The sequence below is a fragment of the Equus asinus genome, chromosome 20, assembly GCF_041296235.1.
Source record: "Equus asinus isolate D_3611 breed Donkey chromosome 20, EquAss-T2T_v2, whole genome shotgun sequence".
Lineage (NCBI taxonomy): Eukaryota > Metazoa > Chordata > Mammalia > Perissodactyla > Equidae > Equus > Equus asinus.
In genome coordinates this window covers 56,222,455-56,249,544 of record NC_091809.1, presented here as the reverse complement: position 1 = coordinate 56,249,544, position 27,090 = coordinate 56,222,455, and the positions used below count along the sequence as shown (strand labels likewise).

The following is a 27,090-nucleotide window of genomic DNA, read 5'->3' as shown; positions in this document are numbered from 1 at the left end:
GGACCTTGAGGAAATGATGTTAAGCAAAATAAGCCAAAGAAAGAAAGACAAATACTATATGATTTCACTTAAATGTGGAAGATAACAAATACATGGATAAAGATAACAGATTAGTGGTTACTAGAGGGGAAGATGGGTGGGCAAAAGGGCTAAAGGGACACATATGTACAGTGACAGTCAAAAATTAGACTATTGGTCGTGAGCACAATGAAATCTATTCAGAAATTGATAAATAATAATGTACACCCCAAATTACACAACATTATAAACCATTGTGATCCCAAGAAAATTACTGGAAAAACATACTGTTTGTCCTAGGGATTTATTGAAAAACAGAATAACTTTAGGATCTATCCTGAGGTTAGGATATCTATTACCAAATCTCCTATGTCTATATGAAATGTATGAAATAACGCAAAAATCTGGGACACATCAAAAGTCCCCAATTATCAAAGGATTTAGTGATTCTCATAATACTCTACTGATTATTTATTAGCCAAGGCACATAAACAACTGCATTTATACAACAGTCCTCCCACAACTCTTAAAAATAAGAGGCTTATATAGTTTGACCTCAACTAGCCAAAATTCTCTTTGGTTTAGTAAGGAAGGAATGGTAGGGCTGGTAGGGCAGTATAGATCCATGAGTCCAGTTCCCTCATTTTACATGTAAACTTATGTCCACAGCAGCATAATGAAAACTGCAATTAGTGTTAGGGCCAATTCCAGGCCTTAGGTCACCTGGCTCTGGGTTCTGTGCACTATAAAAAGTGCCCAAGTTGAAATGATGCCATGGGCTGTTCCTACAAGGCCCATCAGACCAAGTCAGACAATAAAAAAAAATCTGACTTAGTCTCGTTTGCCTACTCTATATTCACTTTCCAGTTGAAATGCAGAAAAAATGTTATACATTAATTAAATTCAACATCAGAAAACTTCCACGCCTCTTCCGTCTTCCTGTTCATGCTTCTCCACACTAAATCTTTCCATCTGGTCAACGCACTACTCCCCCGAAAATGCCTGGCATATCCACACTTCTGAGCTTTTACTCATGTTGGCTGCCTCACCTGAAATACCATCCAGACTCTGTACTACATGCTCAGGGTATAAAGGGCACCAAAAGATGTATGTTCCCTGCCTTCCTGGAGTTTTCATTTGATGTAAAAGATAGAGTAGCTAGTAGAAATTATGATAAATGCTAAAAAGTTAAAGTGTAAAAGAGGGCAGAATACAGGCAACAGGGTGTGGGGCTGACCAAGTCTGGGAGATTCATGAAATCTCCCTTGAAAAAGTACCCTTTGAGCTCAGTGCTTAAGGAGGAATGGCTTTGGCTAGGTGGGGAGGAGGGGCACGGCTGTAGTTGGAGAGGTGGGAGGGGAGCATCCAGGTAGAGTAGAAATAATATGCAAAGATCCTAAAGACTAAACAGCTTTGGTATATTTGAGTACTGAAGGAAAGCAAGTCAAGCAAACTGTGGCTTAAAGAAAAAGGAGGAGAGAGGCAGGACATGAGGCGAAAGGAGTATGCCCATCAGATCATACAGAATAAGGTTTCTCAATCTAGCCACTATTGACATTTTGGGTCAGATAATTCCTTTTTTGGGGGAACTGCATTGTGTATTGTAGGATGTTTAGTGTCCCTGGCCTCTGTCTACTAAACGCCATTTGTAGATTGAAAGCAGAAATTATGTTTTGGTAGTTTTGTTGCATAGACCAAAAGGTACAAACTTTATATGCAATCCTGGCTCTACCATCTTTTGAATGATAGTAGGCATTCTCTAGCCAATATCACTATGATTTTCTTCAGGCAATTCACTTCTATTCTCAGCCCTGCTGGTTTGGTGTGAGTGATTCCACTTCCAGGTCCAGGAACAGACCCAAACTGGCAAGGGTGTGCCAGTCTCCTCTAAGTGTTAAAAATTAATTTAAGAAAGGAAAGTGATCTAATGTAAGCCAACAAGAGAGTGGATCTCAGAAATTATGTGAGAGCTACAAAAAGAGACCCTCTTTTTCCCCAAGATGGTGTGGTATAGGTTTGTGAACAGTGTATGGTGTTCCAGTCAACTACTGGAGCCATTTTGATGCCATGATGGGGGGAGTTGAAGCTGCAGGGAACCACCTTGTGGAGCCTGAGGATAAAGCCAACTCTGTAGGCAAGCCAAAGAGAACAAAAGAGAAGCCAAGTTCATAGGAACATCAGTTTTGCAGTTCTCTCTAGCCTCATGTGCAGCCTGCCCTACCTCTAGGCTTTTCAGTTATTCAAGTCAATGTATTCCTTTAATTATTTATGGCATCTTGTTTATTCTGTCACCTGCAAAAGAAAGGTTCATCTTTCTTTTCACCAGATATATGAATTTAGTCATGTTAACTAACCTCTCTGAAGTTATTTGTAAGGTAATAATTATAATACCTTCTTGGTGGGGCTGTTAGCAGAATCAAGTGGGATAAATCATAGATGCATAGTAGGCACACAAAAGAATACTAGTTCCCTTCCTATACCACTTGGTAGCCATTGCATCACTTATGGTGTCAAGGACAATGCCACACATCCATTTATAATTCAGCACATAATTTACTAATTCTAGAATGTCTAAGTCAAACTGAAACTATGATTAACATTACAAGTTAGCAAGTTAAAAAAAATACCAATTTGTGTTGAAATAGTCTTATTTGACCAAGACAAAATATCCAAATTAAAATAGAAAGTCTATAGAATAAAAAGAAGAAAGACTTCTAGTAGAAAAAGTCAGTTAGTGGTTTACTCATGTTTGCATTTAGGTACTGTTCTTAGATACATATGATTAAGATTTTAAGCGTTGAAAAATCTTTAATTAACTGTTTTAACATTAAGGAGATTAAAATCATTATTCACACAGCTAGGCAAGACTGAGGAAAACAAGTACTTCATCCTTTTACTGGTGTTGGTTAACACGTATTCCAAAGTTTTATCATAAATATTCCTTTCACGATAAAATGAGATAAACAAAATTTATTTTCAGACTTTTTCTGTCATTCTTTTATTAATAACCAATATTTCCCTGACAAGAAATAATCAGCTAATGTTTTAAATTCTGATTTCAAAAGCTCAAGATTCTCAGGAAGCATACAATCAACTCACAGAATCTATGTAGCTTTTACAATTTCTCCTTGTTTCCCCAATGTGCAAGAAAACAGAAATAATTTCTGTGGCTATGCAGCATTTTTCCTTTTATCAGGGGACTCAGCCTCCAGTCTTATGGTGTCAAAATGGCACATTCTTAAGTAATATGCTTGCAGAAGTAGCACTTCGGGCAAAACACCTTCCAGTGTTTATTTTGAACATTACAGAAGTACCATTCATAGATAAATTGCACTCTATATAAAACATTTGACAAAAAAATGGTTCTCATCATTGGTATGGTAACATATAATTTCAGACACAATAAGAAATATAGCAACTTTTATAAAATAAAACACGGTGAAATTTTAAACGATTGGTACTTTGAAGCAGGTGAAAATGAGTTTGTAGTCTTGCTTTCGTTTTTTTGATGGGGAAAGATAGAACTCTACAAAAGATGATTGGCAGGACATGCCTGGAATCTTATGGTGCACAGCACTGAAGACAATATCAGAGACTGCTAAGGAGGTACAGCAATATGGCTCAACTTCACCACTACTTCTTACAGGGCTCTAATTAATGTGTATGTGATTATTTAAATGCATTTGATACCTAATATTAGAATTAAATTTGACCCAACTAGTAGAAGTGTTCTTATGAAGGCCTATAAACTAAATCTGAAATTTACCTTTGTGCAGAAAAAAATGCTTTAAGAATTGTTTTTCAAAGTAATAAATTGATTTAAATCAATTAGGATACTTAAGTTAAATATATATGTATTTAGAAATAACCAGCATATAATTTAGCAATTGAAAAACCTATAATTTTTTGCTAGAAATATGGACAGTTGGTATACCATTTAACAACATAGTGCTATACTTTAAACACATATGGAACTTCTTCATATAATAAAGAGTAACAGAAGAATTAAAAGATGATTAAGTTATTTAAGGAATTTAAGAACGTGATTGATACTATTTTCTATCAGCATTTGATTTTCATTCTGATATGTAGAAAAGAAGTAGAAACGCTTTTCCGACATCCAATCTTTGGCTATCTAACCAATGATCCTAAAGAAATACCTATTCTACTAATTACATCTATAACATCAATCAAATCATTCTGTGATATCTCACTTAATGTATTAAATACATCTCTATTGTTTAATTGCACAGCTTGAAATCTACTTCTTACTAATATCATAAAGTCTTTCCTTGTTAATGGCTTCATTTTTAACAAAGTCTGCTAATTGCTTCTTAGAAGTTTCTATTTTGAGACTACCACTAGAAAATATTGCTACCAACTCAGTAATTCTGTTAACTGATGGAAATAATTTCCTATCAAAATGCAGATCTTAACAACAGATAATCTGGAACAAATTTCTAGTACAAAGAAATTTTACAATATTGTGGATTCAAAAAATAACAAAAAAACTTAAATATGTAGAAATGGAATCCTTTGAAAAGGGATAAAGGGATTTAGGAAAGAATTCTAATAGTATGAAGTCTGTATTTATCAATTTATGAATTGATTCATCTAAACTATCAAAATTTATTTATTTATTTGAATCTTATTCTCAAGAGCAAGGACCAAAGCCAACCAACAGAACAACTTCCCTTTCAACAAAAGTATCTCTAAATTTCAGTCCTTTTAATAGCAACCTAGGAGATTCATAGTTTCAAAGAATAGAAAATAACCTCCAGTCTTTCATCTCTCAAAGGAAATGTAAACTGCAAAATGTGGGGACTCATTTGTCTTTCACCCATCCTTTCCCTTTTTTCCCTTCCTATCCTTTCCTTTCACATCCCTTTCTCTCCTCTGAAGGTTATTGCATAGCAATTCAGTCTCAAACACTTGCTAGGCATTGTGGATGATACAAAGGAGAGAAAGGCTTTATTCTCTTCAAGGATCTTGAAATCTTACACAGTTAAAGAAAGACAGAGATCTTATTCCTTAAGAAAAAATATACACGTGATCAATTCAGATTGCCTCCAAAATTTTAGACATTAAAATTACTATTTTATAAAAATAAAACTTGCAAATATATGATTTTCCATTTACAGACTACTTAAAAAAAGAAAACTACCTCTATGAGAAAACGGCATATATTATAATGATGTCCATGCTTACTGTTGATAACTGAATTTCTTTAGGGAAAATTTAGTTCATTTGATGTCTCGAAAATTCTATATTTCAGACAGAAAACAATGCATTTGATACATATGTAAGCAAAAAAAGACAAAGAATTTAAAAATGAGTTTTATTTTAAACATTAATAATTATTATGCTCTTTTGTAAGTCATACCTTTCTTCATTTATATTTTAAGAATATCGTAGACAAGTTTACCCTCCAGAATAAAAGTGCAGTAACAAAATTAGACTCTGGAATTACAATGTAGAACTCTAGGCTACACATTAGAATCAACTAGGGAGTTTTAAAATTGCTGTTTTAGATCCCACTTCCAGAGATTTTTGATTTAACGAATCTGGAATGAGGTGGGCATTGGGACTTTTAAGCCTCTCTGGAGTTTCTAATGTGCCTCCAACATTGAGAACCACAACTGTAGGACATCATTTAAGTTTCACAGATATATTTACAAATTATAGATACTGCAGGAGTCAAGTAGTTTACATAGTTCTACTCTTTCCCAGCAAATGGTTTTAGCCAGTATTGCTTAAATTCCTTTACATGCATGCAAACATATATACTACCTTTCAATTTCGAGAAGGAAACACAATATTCCTTTCTGCTCCCAGGAGATACGATATTCCTGTATATCTCTTGAAGACATTTTTTTTTGCTAAGGAAGATTTACCTTCAGCTAACATCTGTTATCAATCTTCCTCATTTTTTGCTGAGGAAGATTGACCCTGAGTTAACACTTTCTGTCAGTCTCCCTCTATTTTGTATGTGAGCTTCTGCCAAAACACGGCCACTGATAGATGAGTGGTGTAGGTCCATGCCCAGGAACCAAACCCAGGCCACCAAAGTGGAGCATACTGAACTTAACCACTAGGCCACTGGGGCTGGCTCTTGAAGACTTTTAAAAGCAATAAAAAAAGAATATTTAATTAAAGTATTAGCAAATAGGGTAGAATTGTAAGTACTCCTCAGACTTAATACATTTCAGTTGTTGGAGACAGAAGTTTCCCTGAGATTTCAGAACATCTGTTTTTGGGTGGGTAGCAATCTAGGGTCATCTATAGCATTTAATATAGTCTCTCATGCCTAGGCAATGGGACGGCAAAGAAAAACTTCTTCATCTTGGACTGTTGGTCATTAGAGGAGCCCTAGCAACAACATGGAGGCTGGGATGGAAGGCATCTTAGGCTTATGGATGCTGAAAGGGGTGTTCTCTCTTTGGAAGTTGTCATGGGCTTCAGAGTCTGACCTTTCACTTATTTGCTGTATGGTCCTGGGCAAATTACTTCTCTAATACTCATCATCTATAATAATAATGTGTACCAGCTTGGGCTGTACATAATAAGCATTCACTCATATCCAATATGAAACATTATGATTATTAACTTATACCAGGAAAATAATGGTCAATTTTATTTATCTTCTCATAGTGTAAGGACTGGGAAATTTTCTGATTCACACAACTTATTCCACAGATGTGGGAACTGAAGCACAAAGGGTAAATGGCCTGCTGAACCATACAATCAGTAAGGATAAGAGTCCAAATGGAAACAATTCTTATGGCTTCTACTGAACTGGTCCTTCTATCAGAACATCTTGGCAGTTTTCTTTGTTAATCTTCTTTTTTTCCATTATTAAAGATGAAAACTGAATACTGATAAATTATGTTTGTACAAACCTCCATAAAATCTGTTTCAATAGTTACATAGCATTATCAAAGAAACAGAACAAGGGAAAGCGTTTTTTGAAAATTTTTTTTTAAAGATTTCAAAAAATAACAGAAAGCTACAATAAAATTCAAATATACAAAACATCAAATGTAAATCAAACTGTCAAAACCAAGCCCAAGGAGACATGACTACTAAATGTAATATGGTATCTTAGATGGATGGGATCCTGGAACAGAAAAGGATATTAGAGAAAAACTGAGGAAATCTGAATGAAGTATAGACTTTAGTTAATAATAATGTATCCATACCAGTTCCTTAATTATAACAATAGTATCATACCACTGTTTGGGGAAAACTGGATGTGGGATATTTGGACATTCTTTGTACTATCTTTGCAATTCTGAAAAATCTAAAACTGTTATAAAATAAAAAGTTTATTTAAAAATGTAAATCATATGTTCCTCCACCAATAAAGAGACAATTTTACAAATGTTTCTTATCTTTAGAAATGTTTCTTGTTTTTAAATCTAGACAGTAACAGCTAACTCAAGGGACTGTGATGTAGAATAAAAGAATTGAACGTGACAACAGAAAAAAATATAATAATTTACAAAACTTAGAAAAAATTGAACTAATTGACCAACCAACCAAATGGCAATAACAACCCTAAATCCTTTGATACATACCCTAATCCTGTATAGTACTGTATAGTACTGTTGTTACCAACATTTATTCCATTTGGGCATTAGATGGCACTCATGCTCATTTTACTCAGTAGGTTGGCTCCTTAGTATCAGCAATAGATCTCAACCGGACACGGGTCTGGAAGATCTTGCCCAATATTAATTTTAGGGGTAAATTGTGAAAACAAAGTTAACCCCGTAATAAGGTTTAAATAAACCCTGGGTTGGGTGGCAAAATTCAAACAATGAACAAAACTGGAAATTAAGAAATCATTAAGCAGGATTCATAAATCCCAAGGGGTCCAATGATAGACTTCAAAGCATCCACAGATCCTTTGAAGTTGTGCGTGTATGTTGCATCCATAGTGCTTATCAGCTTTCCAAAGGAGTCCATGGATTCTACAATATTTGAGAACGATTACTTTAATATCCCTTTCAGTTTCAAATCATTTCTACATCTTCAACATCTACCGCTGAATTTTACATTCAGTACACAATATTGAAAAGTTTGTTGAAGGAATAAGTGAACTGAAGAGAAGAATGAATGAAAGGAAATTCTATGTTGGATACAAATGCCACTCTTTCCTTCCTTTAAATACTTGCAGCACTGTATTTTTACCACTCAAGTCATTGGATACTCATTCATCTTTGCATCCCTCATCAATATTTGCAAACTAAGAATGAAAAGCACCTTTAAAAGAGGTGAATAAATGGTTTTATACCCAATCCTGCCTCTGTTTGTCACATTAGTCCAATAAGTGATAAAGTAACATCATCCTAGACCTTATAAAATTTTATCTTTGGATCCTCCCAAATGTGGCTAAAAATTAGAAGAAACTAGTTAATGGCTGCAAAAAAGAAAATAAAAAGCTTAGTAACTGGGGCTAAAATCACTACTCAAAACTGAAAATTGTGCTTCTAGTGCTGCTTCAGTCCAGCTGTGACATTTTTATTTTGATTGTATTCTCTAGTACAAAATAAAAGAAGCATAGATTCTCATGAATCAATGAGTCCATGGACTAGAATAAGTCATCTGTAGGGCTCTGCTTTTAACCTGGGCTTTGAGAAAAAGCTCTGATGTTTGAAATGAAAGGCTTTGCAGTATTTATTTGTAATTAGCATGCCATTGATTGCATCCAAGCAAATGAAAGAAAAGAGTAGGAAACTTTCCTCATCAAAAAGGGAACTTGGTAAATGAAGGACCTACACAAAATAGTCATCTAAGTGAATTTTATTTTTATGACTTTAAAGGTAGTCGGTGACAGATATTCGCATGTTTAATCAAGTGCCCGAATCCCCAGTGACTATCTAAATGACAGCAGTGGGGGGCTGGCCCCGTGGCCGAGTGGTTAAGTTCTCGCGCTCCGCTGCAGGCGGCCCAGTGTTTCGTTGGTTCGAATCCTGGGCACGGACATGGCACTGCTCATCAAACCACGCTGAGGCAGCGTCCCATATGCCACAACTAGAAGGACCCACAACGAAGAATATACAACTATGTACCGGGGGGATTTGGGGAGAAAAAGGAAAAAATAAAATCTTAAAAAAAAAAAAAATGACAGCAGTGGACCGCAGCCCATTGCATCAGATCGTTTCCACCTGCCTTTTATATAGCTATGCATGGAGTGTGGAGTACTTTCAGGGGGAAAAGCCGAACAAAAGCAAATCTTACCTAGACTGATTCTCATTTTTTCAATAGGTAGGCAGGGACAGACCATTGGTTTCCAGCATTATAAGGCCTTTTGATGTGATTCTGAAAGCCATGAGGCTCCATCATGTCTATCTTGCTTATTGTGATAACTCTGCATCTTTTCACAGTGCCTGGCATGTAAACAGGTGATTGATAAATATGTATGTATTAGGTAAACAAGCAAAACCTAAGTAGTGCATTGGCAGATTATATTTCTGATTTACAATACTAATGTGGGCTACAGGATGGAAAATGACTTTAGATTTATGGCTGAGCAAGAAAGACTAAAGGCTAAAAGAGTTCTTAGTGAAATTTGAGTGGTAATGTTGATGGAAAGGAGGAGACTTATTAGAGAGTTTTGTAGGTGGCCAATTGACCAGACTTGGTGACTGACTGGATGTAAAGAATAAAAGAAAGAGAGTTATAAAGGAAAATGCCCTAGGTTAGTGTGTTGGGTGTCATGGATTGACAAAAGGGCTACAGGAGAAAGAATAAGTTCCTTCAGGTGGGATGAGATGGTGGGAGATTGCGAGTTAATTATTATTATTATTTTTGGTGAGGAAGATTGGCCTTGAGCTAACATCTGTGCCAATCTTCCTCCATTTTTTCATATGTGGGACACCACCACAGCAAGGCTTGATGAGCAGTGTGTAGGTCTGTGTCCAGGATCTGAACCTGTGAACCCCAGGTCACTGAAATGGAGAGTGCGAACTTAACCGCTCTGCCATGGGGCCTGGCCCCTTGTGAGTTAATTTTCAATGAGAGTTAAATGTGAGTAAAATTTGAATTGGGAGATATCAGCTTTGAAATGGTTCTTGAAGTCTTGGCTGTGGCAGACTTACTAGAGTGTGCAACATGGGGAAAAAAAGAGAGCTGGGTGAATAATTTTGAAGAACATGAATATTTGAAAGAATCACAATCAAAGTAAAACCAAGGATCGGAAGCCAGGTCAAGAGTCTGAAATTTTAGAGCAGAGAGTAAGGGGTTACAAGTCAGAGTAAAATGGAGGGACAAAATCAGGAAGTGTGAGATGCACGAGAAGTCAAGTGATAAAGTTTGAGGCCATGGGAAAAAGGAGACCTTGATAGTAAAGCAAATCTGCTCAGACAAGAGTCAGCCTGAGGTCTGGAGAAAGAAGAAAATGGTTAAGAAGGACATCCATGTTGTAGGGAGCAGAGTTAGGGGCCCATCCTGACAATGGGAGACCAAATTCAATAGCTGTCCTGAGAGAGGCAGCCCATCGTGAGAGCTGCCCTGCTCAGAGTCCCCTGAACTAGGCTCATCAAATCTGACAAACAATCCAGCCACTGGCCTTTTTCCACATCTGCAAGATGAGAACATGCAATGGATGACGTGACCTTCTCAGTTAGACGACCTTAGTCTCTTGATCTTGGAAGAAAACCACAGACACTCTTAATTTCTTAAGCCTCTGAAGAATTTTCAATCTACTAAACACAGCACTAAGGTCACATTTTTGAATTGTTCCTTTGCCCCAGTCATTTTAAAAGAATTCAACAAGAAGAAAAAAATCCTAACACTTATGGAAAAAAATATCACGAATTTCTTAAAAATATAAAGAAAAACAATTTATATTCAGAAATTAGACTTTGTACACTGAAATCACTTAGGAAGTGTCCTGCCGATTGTACCTCCTAAATCTCTCTCTAATTGGCCTCTCTTCCATTCCCACTGTTCCTAACTTAGCTGGGGCTTTCATTCTCTTACCTGGACTATCACACTAATCTCCTAACTTGTCTGCCTGTATCTAGCCTAGTTAACTCTTCAATCTTCCAATACAAAGCTCCCAGATGGTACTTTCCAAAACATCCTAAGACAGTCATCCGAATAGGTTTCTCCCCACTTAGAATCTCTCACTGGCTCCTAACTTCCCACTGAATAATATACAGATCCCTTTGCAAAGAATTCTTTTTTTTGTTTTGTTTTTTGGTGAGGAAGATTGGCCCTGAGATAACATCTGTTGCCAATCTTCCTCTTATTGCTTGAGAAAGATTGGCCCTGAGCTAACATCTGTTGCCAATCTTCCTCTTTTTGCTTGAGAAAGATTGTCGGTGTGCTAACATCTGTGCCAATCTTCCTCTATTTTATTTGGGATGTCACCACAGCATGGCCTGATGAGCAGTGCTAGGTCTGCACCGGGGATCCGAACCTGCAAACCCTGGAGCCACCCAAGCAGAGTGCGCGAACTTAACCACTACACCACAGGGCCGGCCCCTGGAATTCATAATTCTTAATGACCTGGCTCCTTGAGAATGGCCCGTTTCATCTGACACTCCTCTTGCCTTTATAATTTTTGTTCTTAAAACACTATGTGCCTTGTAGCCTTCTAAATTAACTGAATAATTTCACACTTCTGGGCTTTTGTACATGCTATTTCTTCTGCCTGTATTGTCCTCTCTACCTTAATTACCTGGCAAATTCCTACTCAATCTATTAATCTCCAACATTCGCTTTAAGTTCCCTCTTAATAAAGACTTCCCTGCCTTCCTGCCCTCCCTGCTCCCACCCTTCACCAGCCACAGTTTATCACCCCACCATCCCTGCTATCTTGGTTTCTTGCACATTCCTCTTTTTAGCATGTATGAATAATAGTAGACTCTTGAAATTCTACTGAAAAGATGAAGAGGACATCTCTTTGGAAATCGAAATAAATCTTTGGGGATCCCTAAATTCACAATGCGACAGCATCAAATAATTTCTCCCCAAAATATTTATGTAAGGATGGGACAGAACACAAGCCATGTGGGCATGCATATGGTGAACACTAATCTAAGCTCACTGACTAGCTCCCTGTCCAAGCCTTGCAGCTTGGGTGATTTAAAGACATGTCTAGGAGGAAATATTATTTACTATGTATAACTACTCTGGGCTCATTTGTGAATAGTTGAATCTGAGAATGTAAATTTTATAAATACCAAGGATCAATATTGTGACACTTACTTGTTTATACATTTGCCACTCCATCTAAATCTACATTCCGTGAGAGAAGCAACTATGTCTATCTACCTTTGTGTGAGAAACAGTAGATGTTCAAGAAATGTTAAGTGAATAAATGAACCAGATATCTGAAATTCAATTGCAATGTTTAAATGATCACAAAATGCTGATTCCCTTCCTCTTTGCTTTTGAGAAGAATGACATTGTGACATCTTTCTACTTATAAAAGTATGATTGCTAGCGAAAAAAGATTTACTTCATTCAGTATTGATTTATTTCACTTATTTATTCATTCACACACCAAATAATTGTTGAGTTCCTAATATGTGCTACACATTGTTCTATATGTTGAGGATATACAAATAAATATAATAGATGAGGTTTCTGCTTTTATGGTGTTTACACTCTAATGGAAACACACAAATAAATAAAAATCCCATACCACCACAAATTCATATTTTTTAAAAAGTCTCTTTGTTCTTTTTAAAATCTGGCAAGGAGTTAGATATGGGGTCTGAAATTAGGGAGGGAGAAGTGGTGGGCCCTGCTCTTTGTTGCTGCCACTAGACAATACAAACTCTGAGCTTTGCAATTTCAGATTTCGAAGATTTTTCAGATCCTTGCAGTGTTCCTGACCTGTTTGTATAAAAAGTATCACCAACTGAATGACCAAAATAATTTTTCATTTCTGCGGGCTGGTTGCATGACTTTGCAAATGAGCCAATTTGCCAGGAAACTAAGAGGTATATTTTAAAAGGTCTCGCTTTTGTCGTAGGGACAATGTCTTAGCTGAGAAAAGTAAAGGGAAAAAATATAAAGCCATTTAGTGGAAACTGCTCTTTGGAAGTTCAATAAATTTTAATTAGAGACCCTTTTCTGCAATGACAAAGTCAGCCTATTATTGTAAAATCGGCAGGGAAAAAATGGCTCCTTCAATGACAAAATAGCCCTTTTTGTAAATTTAGAAGATGTCCTACCTGCCAGAGTCATCACAATTAATTATGGCAGATTAGCAAAATCGAAATAATCTTGATAGTTTCTCACAACTATTTTTCCTTTGGAATAATTTCTCCTCATTTTCTCCTTTGGAATAATTTCTCCTCTACATGTCCTTCAAGATCCAGCTTGGGGAACCCATCTTTTGAGTACTTTTTTTGAACCCTTCTCTCAAGATATCCAATCCTTCCTTCTTCAGTTACCACTGCACTCTGTACATACTTCAACTAGTTCAGTGATCATATTGTACATTAACTGTTTTTTATAAACCTGGCTTCCTATTCTAGACTGTAATCTTGTGTCCGTGTATATCTTTATTCCCCCCAAATTATCTTTCTGTAATCAATGCAATGATGAACAACTATAGTCTATCTTCTATATGGGCATAACCAAGCACATTATTCTAAAGTGATTAAAAAAAAAGTCACTCCTTAAATGTCTAAACAACTTTCTTTAAATACAATGGTATATTTTATATTCACACTCTTCAATTTTACGTAGATGAGGTTAACTTCATAAGACATTTATCCACCTTCATTGGACTTTGTTCACTATGACAAAATGAATATTCAATTAATCTTTAACCTATTATAAGATATTTAAATATCAAATACTATAATTGCCTTTCCATATTGTCAACAAAATATTTAGGCAGAGATGATGGTGATGATGATGTAACATTTACCTGAAGAAAAATAAAAAATATGTTATCCCTAACAGTGAAATGTTTAATGGGATTAGACTTAGTGAAAAATCAATATTGGGAACAGGAAATTCTTCAAGCTCTGTCTTTAGGATGGATAATTTGTTTTACTACAGAAAGTAAGAAATGAGAGAAAATTGACTTGTTTGTGAACAAGGCAAATGTATACAGAAATAACTTCTTAACCAAAGCTAAGTGATAAGGAAGCCCAAGATAGGATAAAATAGTAGAAACAAGGCTGAAAGAAAACATAGACTGGATTTTATAAAAACAATATTCTTACTTTGCCTCTCTAATTCATCTGCTACAAAATCATGTGTAGAAGTTTAGTCCCTGAAAGATAACATAGGAATAGAAAATTCAGATTTGGAATAATCACAGACAATTAAATCTGAGATTACTTGTTATGCTTTCTTTTAACACTGTAATGTTTTCTGAAATACTTATTTACCATCAAAGTAAGTTATAGGCTTCCAAACATATTTCTGATCAAGTTTGCCAAAAGGACTTATTTTCTAAATAAATCCTTTTTAAACTCTGGTTGCAAACTTTCAGTGAGTTGTAAGGTTAAGTCTTGTTTTATTAATCTTTTGTTTCAATTATATGTACCTTACATACACACATAAACATATATGTGTGCTCTGGGTCAGGGTGTAAAATGTATTTATTATGAGTTGTAGTCAAAAAATTTGAAAGCCATAATTTTAAGGAACATGAACAAGTCAACTATGTTTAATGGAAATGTGTAAATTCCCTCAGGCAAGATTAATTCCAGGTGTAAACAAACTAAATGAAAGCTTATAATATGTTGATAGAGGGCTATAAGAAACAGTTCTTCAAGAAGTTACCTCCTCAAACACTGGTCAAGGCACCATTCTCTTTCCAACATACGTTAAAGTCTCACCATTAGTACTTTTCCTCCCTAGTTTTATTGATATAATTGACATATAACATTGCGTAAGTTTTAAGTGTAGAATGTATTGATTAATACATTTATAAATTGCAAAATGATTACCAGCATAGTATTAGCTATCACCTCCATCCCCTCACATTGTCATCATTTGTTCTTTTGTGGTAAGAACATTTAAGATCTATTCTCCTAGAAACATTCAAGTGTATGATATATTACTATCAGTTATAACCCCCGTGCTGTATAGTAGATCCCCAAACCTGTTAATCTTACAGCTGGAAGTTTGTACCCTTTGAGCAATATCTCCCTGTTTCCATTAGTACTTCTTTAAGACTAAAGAACGTCTACTTCAAGACCCTTTTTAGAGTAATGACTTTTATTAAAATGAGATAAATTTTTAAGTCTAGTTCATGTATTAGCTATTTAGCAGACTGAAGCCACAGAAAGACTGGCTCTGAGGTACAGAGCATACCGCCCATGTCTTCCTAATGAGACAGCCAGCTGAGTGGTGGGGGACTAGCAAGGGCCCCTAATTGGGAAAGGAGGAGTTGCTGGGGCAGATAAGCTGGTCCTCAACAGCCAGAAGGAAAGAATGAGGATGCTGGGCCAGGAGACAGAAGCACTTTGGCAATGGGATGTCCAAGCTTGAATACCAGAGGAAATCTCCTCTTAGAAATATCATCCGTCCTCTCCCGAGAGTGCATTTACCACCTCCTCCCAGAGGAGAGTTCCTCTAACTCCTGGATACTGACATATTTGGTCACATGTAGACTGTAGACTCTAACTGGTCAGGCATAGTGTATGACTGTGAGTGTGAATAGCTAACAATATATTAATCTCCCTCCACCCTATCTCCTCTAGACAAACAAATCTGAGTTCCTTTTTATCTGTAAGACAAGAAAAAAGATGAAGGACCATTAATAGTAACTACCATTGTACAGTACTTTTCAAATGTGCTTTTAAACTAATCATCTTCTGAAGAACACAAAGCAAGCATATTATTATCCCCAGAGAAAACTCAGAGGTGATATGAACCTCACAAGTTCACAAACCCTGCAATTATTGAAGCAAGAACCAAAACCTGAGTCTTCCCACTCCAAATCCTTTGTCCTCTGATTACACTGACCTGCTTTTCTATTTAAGAGAGAACAAAAGGAGCCAAAATCAAAGATACACATACTTTTACCCCACGGCTTTGCCCTTGGCCTGCCATGGCCTCAGGACATACTAAGAATATCCCGTAAACCTGAGGATATTATTCTGGAGTTCATTTGTTTATTTATTCTCTTTCACAATAGTTTGAAAAAATACTGTATTTCATAGAATTTAAGACCCTATAAATTATAAGACGCATGATTATTTTATGTATCACTAAGAAAGGAAAAAAATAAGCAAGTAAAAACCACAACATAATGCTTTCATACATCTCAGAATTTTCTTTACCAATTACTAAAATATTTCTTTTAGACTTATTTAGATACAGATTTTTCTATCATAGTCACTCTGTGCACCCATACAAAGAAAAATATGAGTAAAATGATTTAGTGAAGTTATTCTCAAGAGTTCTTCATTTTTAGACTCTGACTCTTCCGAATCATTTTTTAAATTGGAGTTATTGTTGTCCATGTTTTTCCACCTAGGTCATCCTCTGTGACATCTTAAGAGGATCTACTCTCGTCAAGCTTTGATATTAAAACTTCTGGATTTTACCAGAAGATGAGCAAAACATTCACTAGGACTCATAGTCTTTCTTCAAATAATCCTTGAGTGGTTTGTAGGTTGAAACATCTAGGGCTGCATGTGTGGGCACATGCCACCAGAAATAATAACAACTTTACATATGCACAGACAATAACAACTACCTCAGCCTGGCTAACTTTTTCTTTTGAGGAAGATTAGCCCTGAGCTAACTACTGCCAGTCCTCCTCTTTTTTGCTGAGGAAGTCTGGCTGTGAGCTAACATCCATGCCTATCTTCCTCTACTTTATATGTGGGACGCCTACCACGGCATGACTTGCCAAGCGGTGCCACGTCTGCACCCGGGATTCGAACCGCTGAGAAGCGGAATGTGTGCACTTTACTGGGTCACCAGGCCGGCCCCTGGCTGACATTTTTATGACATCATCAACTGTAAGACATATCCTAAGTTCATTGATGCTAAATAGGAGGGGGGAAATGTGTTTTAGAATTGATTAAATAAAATATTCTCTTTGTCTTTTTCACTTTCTCTTTAAAAATAATAGGTCAGAGATTTGTATTGACACATAACCAGCCCAACTCCTTCCGGGGGAATCAGCAAAAATAAGAAAAACATTCAAAATCAGTTAACCAGGAGTGGTGAAACATAATAGCTAACATTTATTGAACACTACAAAATGCCAAACACTATGTTTTACATTATTTCTAATTCTTATAACTCTGCTTGGAAGGCTTTGTTATACATTTTACAGATCAGGAAACTGAAACCCAGAGAGATTGAGGAACTTGCCCACAATCTAAGGGTGGCACAGGCCAGAGCCTTAATTCAAACCCTTGCAAAACCCTTCACTGCCTCATCTGTAACCTTCACTTCTCTCTTACTTTCTTTATGTGCTTATCTCTATCTATAAACCATTCCTTTTGGAAGCTGATCCCCCCGACACTTCCTTCATTCCTTTCTCCTTCTTTTTCTTTTATTCACTTCTCCCCACTCATCAAATACTTTATGGTGAATCATAAGATATCCTAATTCTTAGAAGACATACTAGTAGAACTTCTAGTCTTCTCTTTCCATTTCCTATCGGAGTTAGCCACAGGCATCAGGAGAGCATTTCAGTAGCCACAACTAAAGGCCAGCTCCTCAAAGTTCCCTATCAGCATAACTGAAGTAGCATCTTTCCAGTCTGTCATAAAGCAACACTCCCTCTACATCCTCACTGAGAGGGGCCATGCGTACTTGCTGGAAGTAGGCATGGAAGTGGAGACATGCTGTTGAGAATTGGTAAGGGAGTTGAAACATTTTCCTGATAAATTTTAGTGTCCATGGTTGGCCACAGGGAAATGATGTGATTAAATGATATTTGAGGAGACTATTTCAGCAGCTTCTTTCTTGTTCACCAGGCCTTGGTTATGTTCTCTACTTGAAACATTAATACTCCTGTCCTCTTCCTGTGATGGTCCAATGTCACTTCTTCCATGGATCCTTCCTCAGATGCTCTGTCAGAAATGTTTACTTACTCTTCTCTTACAGCCTCCCGAGGATCTTATCACATCATGACATTATAGTTACCTTCATATCTAGATTATATTTACCTTCATATCTAGATGCATGACGTCAGAGCAGAAAGCATGCCTTCTCTAATTCTAGCATCTTTTATTGCATTGCTTTCCAATAGAAATATAATGCAGGCCGAAATGTAAGCCACATATGAAATTTAAAATTTTCTAGTAGCCATATTAAAAATAAAAAATGGTGAAATTAATTTAATAAGGTATTTTATTTAACCTAATATATCCAAAATATTACCATTTCAAACTGTAATCACCTTGAAAATTACTGTGGCTTTTATATTCCTTTTTTTTGTAGAAAGTGTTTGAAATCTGGTATGCATTTTTCATTTACAGCACATCTCAACTCAGACTAGCCATATCTAAAGTGCTCAATTGCCACATGTGGCTCAGGGCTACCATATTGGATAGTGCAGCTCAAGAGCCACACACTGAAGCTTGAACCTGAGGAGGGAGATCCCACATCTTTACTGAATGAAAAAGGCAGTGTAATGAAAGGATCAGCAAGGTGTGATGGCATTGTATATCATGGGAGAAAGAGGAAGGAAAAATACAAAATAATCATGGAAACTGAGCTTCAAAGAATCAGTTATGGTGTTCCATCAGTAGAACCAGAGAAATTACTGGAAATAGGAGGATTTGAGGGACCAAAATAGAAAATGATAAATTTTGTACCACTGTCAAGTTATTCTGAAGGAAAGAAATGTAACGTTTTTAACAAAAGTGTGGTACTTTTTCTAGCCCCACACACACATAGGTTTTTAGAAAAACATTTACCATGATGATAATGTTGAGACAACAAATAGTTGTGACCCAGCCTCATCTTGCAGACACAAGCAATTACTATGAACATAAAAGATTTTATCATTAAATAAAATGTCACAATCAAGTGCACTGAATCCTTTTAGTTCTTAATCTAGATAATTGCTCCATGAATCGGACTAATATTCATTTCTACATAGTGTATACAGCTAAATAGACAAGTCTGAATAAAGTTATGGCATTTGAATATGTAACAAGGATTCCAATTTTTCTTCTCTCAGACTAATAGAATGATCATTTGACAAAAAGAAATGACCCCACTTCATCTACTTAGTATTACTTACTTAGCAATTACTATCTTTCAACTGAGTGTCATTTGAGTTATTTTATCACAGTTCATGTTGTTATCAAATACATTCAGCAAAATCAAATAAGTGTAGAAAAAAAAGAAGCATATGGAATTTTAAATGGATGACTTTTGAATAGGTAAAGAGAAATTTAAGATTTCCTGAACTTCAGAAGTGCTCTCTTCATGAAGATTCAATTTTGGTTTTGCTTGGTATTTGTCTGCTAATCTAAGAGTTTTCTTTAGGTTTTAATAAGAAGAAAAAGTAAATTAAAGTGTAGACATAGTATAGCATAAAAGTATAAGTATGGTACAAATAAAGTACATAAATTTATCAAAAATTCTTTTGATTTTTGATACGTTCCCTTTCATGTCATAGTATCACACCGCTGAACGCTGCCACCCAAGCTAGGATCCTGGGAGCAGTTCCTTCATGCACCTCATCTAATCAAATAATAGTTTCTGTCAGTTCAGATTCATATGTATTTTTGAATCCTTCTGCATCTCCTTTAATACTGCTGTTTTAGTTCAGGCTTGTATCCTCTCTCACAGGACTCCTAAAATAACCTAATTGATCTTTCTGTTCCCAAGCTTGTCCTTTCAAATTCAAAAGCCACAAATCTATCAGAGTGGTCCTTTCCCTGCTTGAAAAAAGTCATGCTAAGGTCCTTAGCCTGACTACATGCCTTCTATGGTGTGGTTTCTGCCCATACTTCTCACTTAGGGTCCTTGATTACCCACTATTTACTCTGTATTAATATTGAACTGGTGTTTTTCATGACTACAGGTTAAGGTTGGGTCCTCCTTGATCTCTCATATGATCACTCATATACTAATTTTTCACTTATTCATAATCATGTGTTTATATGTCTCTCTATCCCACTAGTTTGTAGCTCACTGAGGTCAGGGAAAGTCATTAATTTTTTTTTTTTTAGTCTTTAGTTCTAAAGATATGAGATACCTTTATGATATCATATGAGATAGCATATGCCAGAATCTTCTCCATTTGAGAAACTAATTCAAAGAATAGTGATTCACACATAATAGGCACTCAATAAATATTTGTCAAAATGAATTAAATCTATGAACATGACCAGAGTTGGATGCAAAATTCAGGAGTTTAATATAATATTTGAAAACTAAAAGGTTACCCTTTTTGTAAGTCCCTAGTTTAAAAAATCTACCCCAATCTTATATGAATCATGTTCTAATTTAGAAACTAGGTCAGAAATGAACTACCAGGAAAACCGTGGATGTACAATACACATCATTATTAAATTAAGAGTATACCTATCTGCCATCAATTACTGCATTCAGTGAAGGAAATACAGTTTGCTATCACTCAGAATTGAAGAGGGTACTGAAAACAAGGAAGCTGAGTAGTGTGTGAGAACCTTCGGAAACCTGCACTTAGCAAACGTCTTCCTGTGTGTACATCAAAAGGAATGTGTTTTTTTAATTAATTGGAACCGCGCCTTCTTGAAGAACTTTATCTTGTACACACTTCCCCACCTTATCCTTTGACCTTACATTTCCTTAGACATTTTTGGAAGCCATGCTTATGAAAGGTAATGAGCAGGAAGGTTTCCTTGTTATGCCATGTAATGAGCTCTTTGAAGAGCAATTGAGAATCCATATTACTGAGTGAAAACAGAGCCTGCTAGGACTTCCCTAACATTCAAAAATTGTAATTTACCATCATAGAATGATGAGGTGAGGGACAGGGGCAGAACTCATTCATGGTCCATGGAAAAGCAGCCAATTATATACATCATCAATACCCATATTCCAGTGGGTGCTTATATTTGTCAAAAGTGAATGATGATTGATTTCTCTTTATCCTTAAACTGCTATATTTTAAATTATGCTTCTACTTTGACATTTCCAAAAAGGTTGTCTAACCAAATAGTTTGCTGTTTTTTTAAAACTCCTGATTGTAAACTGCTTGTATAAAATTATTTAAAATGCTAAAACACTGTTAACCATGAAGGAAAAGAATAAAAATTGTTAGATTTAGGAGAGAGAAAAAGAAGTTAAATTCACCATGAGTTAACAGAGTATGTAAAAAAGGAAAGGAAGGATTGAACTATTTGGCATAGATATACCTCTTCTAAATAGTTCACAGTAAGTGTAACCAGAATACAATGTTCAGATTGAAAATTATTTAGCTATGGTATTTTTATTTAATGGCATCTGTACTTAAAAGGGTCTTACTCAACCCCATAACAATTCCTGGGGAATATGTAATGACATTTGCATGCACATGCACTCAAAACATAAATGAGAAATGTTTTACCTAATTGGTTTTCATCTTCTTCAAAAAATAGGTAATTTATGAGCCATTTTATTATATCATGCGTATTATATCTCTCATTAAATTGCATCTCATTTTTAAACAACAAAATCCTATCAAATATTTACTGTAATTACCATTTGTTGCTACATATCAGTATCTCAAGGGATTGAGATTTTAATATTCAAATACTTTTTATGACATGGCATAAACATGAATCAGTGTTTATTCCATAGCAACAAGAGCTAACTGATACTTCCTTCTTACCTACTTACCCATCTGTGCACGATAGATACCCTACAAATAATGACTAACCATATGTAACGACTGTCCTAATATGCAACACAGCTACTCTCAGAATAAACTATATTTGCAGGCTTGGCCCCTTATGATCACCGTGACATCTTGCATCTGGAGAACATATTCTGTCTCTTGCCAGTAAGTTCTTCAAGCATTCCTTAAATCCTACCGTGGTTCTGCATTAATGACAGCCAAAGGGATATATTTTGAACCAGCAAATATGTTTACCATCTAGTGTAACTTCAATTTATACCTTTTTTATTAGGACTTTGTTTTCAAGGTTGTATATTTTCAATTATTTTGATAGTCATTGTCAGTATATGTTAGAGAAACACACAATGAGTTTCCATTTTTAGCCCCACTGTTAAGATTCAAGAATAAAAGTGTTTTCTCTTTGGCTAAAAGTCCAAAGGCTTTTTAGGCACAGGCCTGGTAAAGTAGAAGCCATGAGTGAAAGCCACTGAGATCTGGGAGTATTCCAGTGCCTGGCACCCAAGAGAGAATCAATATTAGAGAGCAGCAGGTAGGTCATAGGTGAGGGAACAAAAGCTTTGTGCTAAAATGACCTAGGTTTGATTTCTGGCTCTGCTATAGAGTATCGTGTGGCTGGGGCAAGTCATTTCATTTATCTAAGCCTATTTATCTGTAAAGTGAGAAAAGCAAGGCATACTTTACAGGGTTGCTGTGAGAACTATAAAATGACATCGACACATGCTCTAACATAATGCTTGGCACGAAGCAGACACTCAACAAACTACTAGTACTCAGACTAATAAAATGATGATGATGATGGTGTTTGAAAGAATGAATGAAGATTATAATCAAGAAAGTAAGATAATAAAAAGAATACATATCTATATTTCTGTTTTCCTTCTCTCTATAAGTGAAGTCCCTCATCCTTCCAGTATCGAACACCATTCAGCTTTAAGACTGATCCAAAAGCTGCTGGCTGGAGGTGGGAAAGGAGAGAAGGAGTTCACTCCTCCGGAACTTGAAAAGTCACATTGATATGCCAAGTGAATCAAAGGACAAGAAACAAGAATCGATATTGTGACTTTTTTTTATTTGCATATACAAACAGCCATGATTGTGTGGTTTATAGCTAATATCACTGAAACTGACAATAGTGGTACAATAAGAAATGACCCAGGAGAGGAAGCTTTGTTGTTTGAAGAATGAGGGAGTTTTGCAAGGGAACTCAGAAGGATAAAAAAGCATAAGAGAAAAAGAAATGTTAAGGGCAGCCAGGGAGAAAGAAAATGGCCCTTTGGTTAGAACTCTGTTTTCCATACTGAGTTGCTCAAATAACCACTGTCTTTCAAGATATCTAAAGATGTTTTATGAAATAATATATTTTGGAAATACTGGGTTAAAAAAATTAAACAGGGGCCAGCCTGGTAGCATAGTGGTTAAGTTCAGTGTGCATCACTTTAGGGGCCCAGGTTCGTGGGTTCGGATCCTGGAGGCAGACATATACTACTTGTCAAGCCATGCTGTGGTGGCATCTCACATACAAAATAGAGGAAGACTGGCACAGATGTTAGCTCAGGGCCACTCTTTCTCAAGCAAAAAGAGGAAGATCAATAATAGGCATTAGCTCACGGTCAATCTTCCTCACAAAAAAATTAGAAAAGTCAAACAAATTTCTTAACCTTGAGACTTTTCAGAATCTTTAAACTGCTAACATGCTTTGTGAATCCTCATGTAGTAGACAGCACTTCCCAAAGTTACTTCATCACCAAACCTTCATTTCATACGACACCCATATAACATCACAAGATCAGTTTTAGGATTGCAATACTAGAAGATCCTCTGTAATGTGAAGAAGGCAACAACTGCCTAAGGGTTATCTGCTTCTTCGAAACAGTTGCAAACCCTGATGTAGAGGAGATCCGGCAATAGATAGCACAAGGCATGACTTCCTGGGTTTTTGCTTTTTTTCCCACTACCAATGCCTTTGTTTTTTTCTCCAGTAATTGGAAGTAATCAATTACAATTAGAATTTTGTGAGGTCTTAATACTGATGGGTAACCTGTAACTTAATGATGCGTGGGTGTGCGTGTGCACATGTTATCTTTCCCATGAGACAGATTTACAGGAGTGCTGGCATGGGAGTGGGGAGGGCTCCCAGGAGGAGCTGTACACAGCTGGTTATGGCTGATGTGAGGGTTACCGTCCCCTTACTCGTTCACTCACCTATAACAGTGCCCTTTTATTAGAATTTGTTACAACAGCAGTGCTGGTGGATTCCCGTGGTAGTGATATCCTTAAACATAATAGCTGACAGTAGGAAGAGGCAGCCAAAAATCGTAGAGGTTTGGTGGAATTTCCCAGATTCTTAAGCTCTCATTTCCTCCGAAGAAAATGAAGAAATAGGAAAGAACCAAGTAGTTTCTTTAAAAAAAAAACACCATTTGATTTTGAAGGTAAGGTGGGTGGTTGAATTATTATGATACACCTTCAGAGCATAAAAATCACAGGTAATTTTCTCTTTTCTGAAAGGTGATTATGATAACAGAGCTCTGCCCTTAGGAGACTAAAAGCTCTTTCTCTATGAAAGGAGAAAAGAAGCTTAAAAATGACAACTGTCAAAACAATAAACCTGAAACAAACATAAAATGCAAAAGAATCCTGATATAATACACTAGCTAGCTCTAACTATAAGCAACATACAGGTGGCTGTGTATACATGCGTGTACCTGTGCAGAACGTATACACTAAGTCTCCTCACTGTATACCCATGAATTGGGACAACAGGAAATAAAGCAGCTGAAGGAAAAACAGGAGACATGGCACCTTATTATTCAGCCCTTCTGTGTTCCACTCTGTTCATTCTCTTAGGGAGCTGGATGTTCTTTACCCATTTATAGATTCTGAAACACTGACAGATGAAATTCAGAACCATGGAACATGAACCCAAGCAACCCTATTTTCTAATTTCTTAAGAATTCAGCATACTCTCTTCTAACTGACCTTGATAGTATGACCTTTATTTCTAAAAATTTCATTTTACATGGCTCCAGGTCACATAATTTTAATTATATTAATATGCGATCTTTTAACTTCTTAGTAAATTAGTTTAATTATCTTTTCAGCCAGTGTTTTCCAAACTATGGGTTTTGAAATTAATTTAGGGAGTTATGAACACCATTTTTTAAATTAAAAAGAATAGAACAGAATAACACAGCCTAGTATAGAAGAGGAAATATCAGATTGCTGTGTACATAGTAAGGGTAAATATTGTTTCATAAATTTTTGTCTCTGTATGCCCAGTAGAATCATTATAATTTTTTTCTTGCTGTTGTTCATAAGAAAAAATATTTGGAAACCACTAGTGTAGGTGATATTTGAGTGTCAAGTTTTCATTTGTGCTGTGGAATCAGCCATCATGTTGCATGCCCAATGCCAATCAGATGCTTCTGCTGCATGACTTTGCAGCTCCTGGGCCCATCTGTGAGTTCAGCTATAGCTGTAGTAGACAGTTCTAGAAGCTCTTAGACTCACTCTGCATTAATAACCTCTTGCCTCAAGCATATCCATGTGTTTTTACTTTTTACCCTAGGGTTTCTCTCATGCTGCATATTCCCTGGGGTAAGTGAGTATAGCCTGGAAGTGAGATGAAGTTAATACCCTTTGGGCAACCTTCAACCCACAGAGGACAGAGCCAGGGGATATGTGTCCTTGCCTGCCTTTTCCTAGGCAGAGAATTTAAGAGGGATCCTCTATGCCTCCTAGGAGAAACCCCCAGCAGAATCAAGTCCACGCTTCTCATAGGAATGCGACCTTGAAAATGTAAACTTACAAAGTCCTTTCCTCCTTCTCTGTCTCACTCTCCACTCTCACACCTGATCCCTGGTATCACCTTCCAAATAAACTACTTACATCCAAGACCTTATGTCAGACTCTTCTTTCAAGGAACTCACACCATAATATCTACGTTTAAAGTTAGAATTATCAAGTATTAAGTTTGTGAGATTCCTTAGAAGTTATCTATTTCTATGAACTAACTTGCATGAACTTTTTTGACAAAGGGTCTTTTAATTAACTTTGGAATAGCTATACTTCCAGTTAATATACACTGTTCCAACATTTGCACTATTTAGTAGTAAATATTTCTAAAATGTCTGGAAGGACTGTATACAGTATTCATCAAATATTTATCAGGCAGCTTAATTTTTATAAGAATATTCTAGAAAACTCTACCTGTAATTGTCATTAACAAGTAAACAAGAAAAATATAAAGGAGGACCAAAGATTTCTGCTTGTTTGTTTAGTTGGAAGTGATGTATTTTCTTCAATCCATTTTTATAAGTTCATAATAGTGAAGTTTGAGACATTGGAATTATACAATGATTGCCCTTAATGAAAGGTGGGGAAAGTTCAATATCTGTGATGTAATGAAACATACTCATCAATTTCACCTGTAACTCTTAATAAAGTCATCAAAGTATTGATCTTAATGCACATTACGGATTTCTTCAAAATTTTTATAGACAGGATTGAGTGTCACATCATTTTCAAAGACACATTATACTCCGAAAGGATTGAAAAAATACCTACCAACCAAAGAAAATCTCTAAAACAAATGTATAGTACATAAAGATAAGAACCCCTCAAAATCTATATGCAAAAATATCATGCAAGCTATAAATGAAATTTTTATTTAAAAATATGGTATTTAAGATGGACAATAATAACAAGTATTGGTGAGGATGTATAAATATTGGAACCCTCAAACATTGCTGCTCACAGGGCTGGCTCTGCGGCCGAGTGGTTAAGTTCCCGCGCTCCGCTGTGGCAGCCCGGGGTTCGGATCCTGGGTGCGGACATGGCACCACTCGTCAGGCCACGTTGAGGCGGCGTCCCACATCCCACAACTAGAAGGACGTGCAACTAATGATATACAATTGTGTACAGGGGGGGGTTTGGGGAGATGAAGCAGAAAAAAAAAAATTGTCAACAGTTGTTAGCCCAGGTGCCAATCTTTAAAAAAAAAACAAAAACAAACAAACAAACAAAACATTGCTGCTCAGGATGTAAAATGGTGCAGAGGCTTTGGAAAACAGTTTGGTAGTTTCTCAAAAGGTTAAACATAGACTTACCACATAAGCCAACAATTTTACCCAGATTATACCTAGGTATGTACCCAAGAGAACTGAAATTACATTTTCACACAAAAGCTTGTACATGAATGTTCATAGCAGCAGTATTTATAGTAGCCAAAAAAGGGAAATCAAAATGTCAATCAATTGATGAATGGATAAACAAAATGTGTTACA

At 36.1% G+C, this 27,090-nt stretch overlaps 1 protein-coding gene across 1 annotated transcript in view; it reads right to left on the bottom strand.

The window, feature by feature from the left end:
- GUCY1A2 (guanylate cyclase 1 soluble subunit alpha 2) overlaps nucleotides 1–27,090 on the bottom strand; it is a 282,766-nt gene that overhangs the window by 39,104 nt on the left and 216,572 nt on the right. The window lies entirely within an intron of this gene.